This window comes from Trichomycterus rosablanca, chromosome 5 (genome assembly GCF_030014385.1).
Source record: "Trichomycterus rosablanca isolate fTriRos1 chromosome 5, fTriRos1.hap1, whole genome shotgun sequence".
Taxonomy (NCBI): domain Eukaryota; kingdom Metazoa; phylum Chordata; class Actinopteri; order Siluriformes; family Trichomycteridae; genus Trichomycterus; species Trichomycterus rosablanca.
In genome coordinates, this window is record NC_085992.1 from 14745957 (window position 1) to 14755143 (window position 9187).

The following is a 9187-nucleotide window of genomic DNA, read 5'->3' on the forward strand; positions in this document are numbered from 1 at the left end:
AAACAGCCTATAATGATTTGTTTTTTATCCACTGTGGTCCTTGATCAGAAGAGGCTAAAAGCCTACTTTTCATTCATTCATTCATTTATTCAATAATTCATTCCTGGCTCTTTTCCTCCCCTCTGGCCATATTAGCATACGTCTGAACAGCGTATACCTCCAAAGAACAGATACAGAATGAAAAGGACTGCAGGGCATACACATGTGGGTCTTTCCCCTCTTTCTGTCTCTTACATGCTGAGATAGACAGAGATTTCTTTTAAACTGCAGCGGGAGGGACACCTGTCCCATCTCAGCCCTCCCGCAAAAGTGCAAAGCCGTCAGTCTTTCAGCATGTCAGCGTGAGATGCATTGACACATTTATGTCTAAAACTCACACGGGTCTGGGCAAGTACAAGGTTTTTAAAACGTCTGTACAGACGTCTGAGCACCAGGCTCGCGACTGGTTCTGCATTTTGCACTACACTGCATGCCAAAGTATGTGTACACACTTTCTAATTTTTGAGTCAAGGTTTTAATATGTCAGCACCACCAATTTCTATATACGTAGAAGTACAAAAACAAACTATATAAAATAAATAAATCATATCCTTCAAGGCAATTTTCTTTTCCAGCATCCATGCAGAGGACTCGGGGGACTCACTTGCTAATTTAATGTGCTATAAATTACTGGAAGGCCGCTGAAATTAATCCAACATCTGAGAGCTGTCAGAGTGGGTGTAGCTCATTTACCGTAATTGCCTGGATTGTGCATCCAGCTGTTAATCACTTACGTTTATTTTATTTGTTTGTTAAAAGCCTGGGAATTTACATCATTTACATCTTTGGCCAAATTGATTGATCAGCCAAGTTGTAGTTTTTGTGCTTTGCATGTTTTACTTGTAAATGATTCTACAAGTATTCATTGTGTAACAGGCCCATGTTCTATATCTGGTTACAGTATGATGCCCACCTGTCATGCCATTAATATCAGGCAGGGGACATGGAGGTGCAGTTGTCTCAGTGCCTCATTAAGCATCAATAAGCTCCAGGGTATATATATATATATATACACTGATCAGCCATAACATTAAAACCACCTCCTTGTTTTTACACTCACTGTCCATTTTATCAGCTCCACTTACCATATAGAAGCACTTTGTAGTTCTACAATTACTGACTGTAGTCCATCTGTTTCTCTGCATGCTTTGTTAGCCCCCTTTCATGCTGTTTTTCAATGGTCAGGACCACTACAGAGCAGGTATAATTTAGGTCATGGATCATTCTCAGCACTGCAGTGACACTGACATAGTGGTGGTGTGTTAGTGTGTGTTGTGCTGATATGAGTGGATCAGACACAGCAATGCTGCTGGAGTTGGTGGTGTGTTAGTGTGTGCTGTGCTGGTATGAGTGGATCACCTCACTGTAACTGCTGGACTGAGAATAGTCCACCAAACAAAAATATATCCAGCCAACAGCACCCCGTGTTGAGTGTGTGACCTGTGACCACTGATGAAGGTCTAGAAGATGACCAACTCAAACAGCAGCAATAGATGAGCGATCACCTCTGACTTTTCATCTACAAGGTGGACCAACTAGGTAGGAGTTTCTAATAGAGTGGACAGTGAGTGGACACGGTATTTAAAAACTCCACCAGCGCTGCTGTGTCTGATCCACTCATACCAGCACAACACACACTAATACACCACCACCATGACAGTGTCACTGCAGTGCTGAGAATGATCCACCACCTAAATAATACCTGCTCTATAGTGGTCCTGTGAAGGTCCTGACCATTGCAGAACAACATGAAAGAAGCTAACAAAGCATGCAGAGAAACAGCTGGACTACAGTCAGTAATTGTAGAACTACAAAGTGCTTCTATATGGTAAGTGGAGCTGATAAAATGGACACTGAGTGTAGAAACAAGAAGGTGGTTTTAATGTTATGGCTGATCGGTGTATATATATCTCCCCTGCCTGATCCCCTGTTTTCTGCCGATGCTAATGTCGGCATGACAGCCTTCTTTTAGCAATCAAAACACATGGATGAATGTATGTTGCCAAAAGTATGAGTACGCTTGATCAAACCAAGCAGGGTTTTGTATATGAGCATAAACCAATGAATAGCACGACGAGTGTGTAAAGATGGCCAGTTCACGGTAGAATAAAGGGTACAGTGATGTGTTTTATATGGAGCATTTATCGCAAACCGAATGGCAGAGTGATAAAGTACGTCAAGTTTCAGAAGATCACTTTTTTGAGCTGACCTGTATATAACGTCACCAAAATCTAACAAGGAGAGGATGGTCATTTGTACAAGATTCAGTTTAGCAGATCGGCTAAGAGAGGCTCGCATTCTATACAGAGAGCCTATTTTTGATCTAACCTTAGATTGTAATTTGCTAATGTGATATGAAAATGTCAGTGTGCTACCTAGCCATATGCCCAAATATTTATACTCAGAGACCTGACTTAAAGTAGCCCCATCGACAGTAATGATGTCATGGACTGCTTGGTGAACCGAACCTATTTTGCCAAACCACATAACCTTGGTCTTAGTGGTATTTAACACAAGATCTAGATTAGAAAAGGCCTGTTGGACCATCAAAAAGCTATTCTAGAGCGATGAAAATACTGCCTCCGGAGATGGACCAATATCATACAGAACTGTATCGTCCGCATAAAGATGGATTAATGTGTCTTCAACAGAGTAAACAATGATGTTTATGTATAAAGAGAATAATGTTGGACCTAAGATCGAACCCTGAGGCACACCTTTAGTAACAGATAGAGGCTGTGAGAGAAATTGTTCTGATTTAACTCGTTGCACCCTATCCACAAGATAATTTAAAAACCACGCCAGTGAGTGATCCGAGACTCCAATGCTGCCCAACCTGTCTAAAAGCGTTGAATGATCAACAGTGTCAAAAGCCTTAGCTAGATCAATAAATATAGCTGCACAACACTGTTTAGAATCTAACGCAGAAACTATATCATTCGAAATTTTAAGAGTTGCAGTGACACACCCATATCCCGATCTAAAACCGGACTGAGCATCAGATAAAACATTGTAAGTATCCAAACATTTTGTGAGTTGCTTATTTACAAGTTTTTCAGTTATTTTTGATATACAAGGGAGAATAGAAATTGGTCTATAACAGTTTGGGTCCATCTGATCTCCTCCTTTAAAAGAAGGTCGTACTAATGCTGCTTTCCATACCTGTGGGAACTCAGCTGTATAGAAGGACCGATATATAAGGTATGCAATGGGGGCAGCAATAATGGAAGCTGCTATCCTATAAAAGAAGGGGTCCAGCTCATCAGACCCAGCTGGTTTTTTAGTGTCTAACTTTAGCAACTCATCTAAGAGCTCACCCTCTGACACAGCCTGTAGAGTGAAAGTATGTTTAGGATCAGGAAGTTTAATGGGTGCAGTCAAATTTGGAATTTCATGAGTTTTGGAAATGGAGTTTAAAGAAGATGGAGTACTGATCCCAGTTTGCGTAAAATGTTGATTAAAAATATCCACCATGCGAGCCTCATCAGTAACTATACCTCCATCAGTCTTAAGTGAAAAAGGGAGCTGAGGAGAGGGTTTATTTTCAAGATCCTTTATCGTCTTCCAGAATCTTTTCGGATCAGAACCACAAAGAGAGAACTGTTCTTTAAAATAATCAACTTTGGCCTTCCGAACAGCCCGAGTGGATTTATTTCTGATTTGTTTAAATGTTAAATATTCGATTGGGGATTTAGATGACCTAGCCTTACGCCAAGCAGCATTTTTTGTTGGAGAAGGCTTGCAAGCTCATGGTCAAACCAAGGGCTATATCGATTTTTTGTTCTTACTTTCTTAAAAGGGGCATGCTTATTAACAATAGCACCAAACATGTTACAATTACGTTACAGTTACGTTAGTTGACTAGTAATCAGAAGTCAACAATCAGAAGGTTGCTGGTTCAAGCCCCACCACCGCCAAGTTACCACTGTTGGGCCCTTGGGCAAGGCTCTCAACTCTCAATTGCTCAAATTATATTCAATGATAACTGTAAGTCGCTTTGGATTAAAAAAAAGCCTCTGCTAAATGCCTAAAATGTAAATATAAATGTAAATATAATAAGGTGATTAGTGGTGCAGGCTACAGGAGTTCCTTTACACCAAACTTACTGAGAACTCAATAATTAGGAGGATTGTCCACATAGATTTGACCATACAGTGTGGATCACAATCTATTTTTTTAGTTTAAAGGCATAAACCAGCATTGTGGCCACTGGCAGACAGCACCAGTGGTCTCAGCCCTGATCTTTAATTCGACAATTTGTCAAACCTTCATGTATTACGTTTTGAAGGCCGTAATGTGCTGCTCTGTCTTTGGAGTGGGATAAAAACATAAAAGGCTTTGCATTCCAACCTCACCTGCTTCCTTTTATTGTTCCCCTCCGTTAGTATGAAAAGTAAAAGTCGTAATTCACCCCAATGTACGGCCTCGCTCCACTTTCCAGAGCAAAGATGTCTGAGCCCAGATATATAAAGTGTCCAATAAAAGGCCTTTAACAGGAACCCGTATAACAATTCGGCTGTTCTCTACAGAACGTAACATCCTCGAGCCGCGTTCGGACACCTGGTTCTGCTTTATGTCTATTTCTTCAACACTATGTAGGCTGTATTACATTTATTAAACACGTTTATGCATCTCTGGCTGCTAGATCGGTCCATCTGCTAGCACGGTACAATATGGTGCGCTGTGAGGGATGGGATACAGACGGAATGTCCAGAGTCGTGAGATTGATTTAAGAGGCGGCGCTTTTAGACGTTCAGATCTCGGATGAAAATGTAATTAAAAAAAAAAAAATAGAAAAAGGAGGAAGGAACACAAATCACAGGGAGTTCAGGCTGGGTGGAATGCACTGGCCTGGCTGATATATGGATATATGAAGCTGCAGATGTGCAAGTGGCTCCTGAAAGGTAGGTGGGTAGTTTGGGGTTTGTTATTTAAAAACCTGCATGTTATATTTCTTACTTAGTAACTTGTGTTTATTGAGCCAAGTTATGTCTATATATAGTCATTCATTTATTTTATCATTATCATGGTTGGGGTTGCAATGGGTCAGCCATAAATACTGGGTACAGGGCAGAAATACACAATGGACATTGGACCTGGCCAGTGGCAGAGCATCGAGCACCATGTCATTCATTTTCAATTACAGCATCTACAATTCAAAGTGGGCAGAGTCAAACTGTATGCAAATTAGGAGTGAAGTGATATTAGGATGATCATGGGTCTGTTTGAAAACCTAGTGAGCTGCCTTGCTGTCTTATTGCCTACACAGGCAGCTGCCTAAGTAGAGAGGATTCTAATAAGTCATCGACTTATAAGTCAGGTTATTCAAACGCACTATTAAGACAACGATTTAATCAGTTTTCGCTTACTAAGCTAACACAGTTAGCCTCAGGCCATTCAAACCAATGGGATGAGGTAGCACAACATGCTAGCATCTCCCTCCGTGTACCAGAAAGGGTTAAATTTGCTGATAAGCCCAAATTTGCAAATTAATTACATTTGTGCATGTTTATACAAATTAAAAATCGTTTGAAAATAACTCCGTTCGTTGCTCCGTATCTGTCCGCCATGTTTGTATTTTTTTTATTTTTTGAGAAAAATTCGAACAGCCTCCTTCTGAGGAGTGCACATTGGATGATGTAAAATGCTATCTATGTAGAAAGCTCACTAGGTTTTCGAACTCACCCCATACGTCCTCGATTTCTCTTTAAAAAAAAAAAAAAAAAAAAAAAAACACTCCCAATTAGTCAGCTGATGCGATTGTGCAATACATAAAAAATTAATACAACTAAAAAAATTAAGGAATTTGTATCTGTAGGTGACAACTGTTTTTTAATTTGTTGTTATTATTGTTTAGGGCTAAATGTCAAATGGCAAGAAATAAGACTATCTGGCCATAAAGGCATTTGTTAGTTGTCTTGTTAAAAAGTAGCCATTTATTTATTAAAGTTCAATAACATAGTTGGATGGTTATTGATGCATTTGTCAACTATTTAAACTTGTACCCCATACATATTGCCATGGTGCCACCAGTTACATGAAATTAGGGTTAGGCTTCAGTCTAACAAGGGTATTACATTTACTCATTCTCTTCATCAAGTGCACTCATGGTGACCACATGGATTGTGCTTTTCCAGGATACACTGTCTTCTGTTTGGTTTCTATCTTTAAGCTTCTTTATTGTTCTTTTAATTGTACCCATCCATCTTGTTGCTGACTGTCCTCTTTTTCTTACCTATGGGCAATGTTGGGTAGCCAATCCACCTTCTGTGAAAAATGCAATATTTTGAACAGACATAATGGACTGGCGGTCCAACATAGGTGCTGTGTGGCATCTACCCTATCAGCTGCACCACCATGCTATTTTCACTCTAATAATAATAATAATAATAATTAATTGGTGGATTGGCTACCCAACATTGGTAGCACTGTCGCCTCACAGCAAGAAGGTCCTGGGTCCTTTCTGTGCTGAGTTTGCATGTTCTCCCCATGTCTGCGTGGGTTTTCTCCGGAAGCTCCCGTTTCCTCCCACAATCCAAAAACACGCAGTCAGGTTAATAGGAGACACTGAATTGCCCTATAGGAGAATGTGTGTGTGTTTGTGTGTATATGTGTCTGCCCTGCGACGGACTGGCGCCCCATCCAGGGTGTTACTGTGTGCCTTGCGCCCATTGAAAAGCTGTGATAGGCTCCAGCACATCCCCGCGCGACCCTGATTAAATAAGCGGTTAAGAAAGTGAGTGAGTGAGTGAGTGATAATAATATGCCAAGTATATGGTATTAGTGCCCCCTTTTACTCAATAATGTGTCTTTTTTCTAGATCAATCAGATGCAGAACAATTCCACACCCAAATAAGGGCAGAATGTAAACAAAGAAGCTGCTCCAACAGATACGGCACAAAAGGTAAGAGTCTTTATTTATGTTTTATAATTATAAGGATGGTGATGCAGTTTGTGTAGGGCAGTTGTAGTCTAGTGGTTAAGATATTGGACTAGTAATCGAAAGGTCAATGGTTCAAGCCCCACCACTGCCAGGTTTCCACTGTTGGGCCCTTAGGCAAGGCCCTTAACCCTCAATTGCTTAGACTGTATACTGTCACAGTACTGTAAGTCGCTTTGGATAAAAGTGTCTGCTAAATGCTGAAAATGTAAAGGTGTGAGAGCTGGGGTTGATAAGGACTTTTGCATGTTCTCTCTTATTTGTGTGTATTCCTTGCTATGTGAACATAGGGACATTTTCATTGTATACATTTTTCTTACTGTATAAATTTCACAATATTCACCTGTTAGTTATAAGTGTGGCTGAAACAGGAGTGTCCAAATACTTTTGGCCACACAGTTTAAATGTCAACCATGTAATGATCTTGAACCGGTGCTATTTTCCCACCTGGATTCATCTATATCTCATAAAAAGCTATTTTTTTTCCAAAACAGACGTTCCACTGGGTTTTAGCCGGTACAAGAGAAGGGGTCTGACTCAGAATGGCGCAGTGGATTGCTCCTCCTCATTTTAAACTGTCTGAAACGCATTTTATACGACCTCATATTTCACAGCGCCGCAGCTATTTTCAAGCAGTGATGCACTCCAGATAAGAGTTATCATCTCAGCGTGACGGATGGGCCCAGCTCGTGCTTCTGACTCCGGCATGTACAGCCGTCACGGCCAAACGGCAGCACACATGTGTTTGGTTAGCGTGGACTTGTCGAGTGGGTGCCGGGTGGGTCTATATGCTTATTCAAATCGAGCACTTATCTGCACTTGAGCTGCCCATTTGAGGAGCATCTCAGCCAACATGAGGTTTCCTGCTTCTGTCAATAGCTGCCACTATCTCCTGACTTGGTTAAACGTGTGGCAGATGATTTATTTACACTTATTAAAGGAACACTCTAGAATCTTCCACCTAATCTTTAATATTTGCAGTGTAGAGCCAAAAGTATGTGGACACCTGCTTGTAAACGTGTTGGACATCCTATTATAAAACCATAGGCAGTTACATAAAGTTGCCACTTTTTTAAAAACTTTTTTGGGAAGCCATTGCGCAAGATCATATACTTTATATGCTATTCATTCATTGTCTGTATTACCGCTGCTTTATCCCATTCAGAGTCGAGGCAGGAAACACCCTGGACCGGTCGCCAGTCTATCACAGGGCAAACACACACACACTCATACCTAAGGGAACTATTTACACTGATCAGCCATAACATTAACACTTTGTAGTTCTACAATTACTGACTGTAGTCCATCTGTTTCTCTACATACTTTTTTAGCCTGCTTTCAACCTGTTCTTCAATGGACCACCACAGAGCAGATGTTATTTAGGTGGTGGATGATTCTCAGCACTGCAGTGACACTGACATGGTGGTGGTGTGTTAGTGTGTGTTGTTCTGGTATGAGTGGATCAGACACAGCAATGCTGCTGGAGTTTTTAAACACCAAAAATATCCAGCCAACAGCGCCCTGTGGGCCTAGTGGGTAGAGCTTTGGGCTATCAACCGGAAGATTGGCGGTTCAAATCCAGGCTCTGCTATGCAGCCACTGTTGTGTCCTTGAGCAAGGCCCTTAACCCTGTCTGCTCCAGGGGCGCCGTACGATGGCTGACCCTGCGCTCTGACCCCAGCTTCCAAACAAGCTGGGATATGCGAAGAAAGAATTTCATTGTACTGTACAACTGTATATGTATATATGACAAACAAAGTATATCTTAAGATGACCAACTCAAACAGCAGCAATAGATGAGCGATCGTCTCTGAATTTACATCACAAGGTGAACCAACTAGGTAGGAGTGTCTAATAGAGTGGACAGTTAGTGGACACGATATTTACAAACTCCAGCAGCACTGCTTTGTCTGATCCACTCATACCAGCATAACAGACACTAACACACCACCACCATGTCAGTGTCACTGCAGTGCTGAGAATCATCCAGCACCTAAATAATGCCTACTCTGTGGGGGTCCTGTGGGGGTCCTGACCATTGAAGAACAGGGTGAAATCAGGCTAAAAAAGTATGTAGAGAAACAGATGGACTGCAGTCAGTAATTGTAGAACTACAAAGTGATTCTATATGGTAAGTGGAGCTGATAAAATGGACAGTGAGTGTAGAAACAAGGAGGTGGTTTTAATGTCATGGCTGATCAGTGTAAA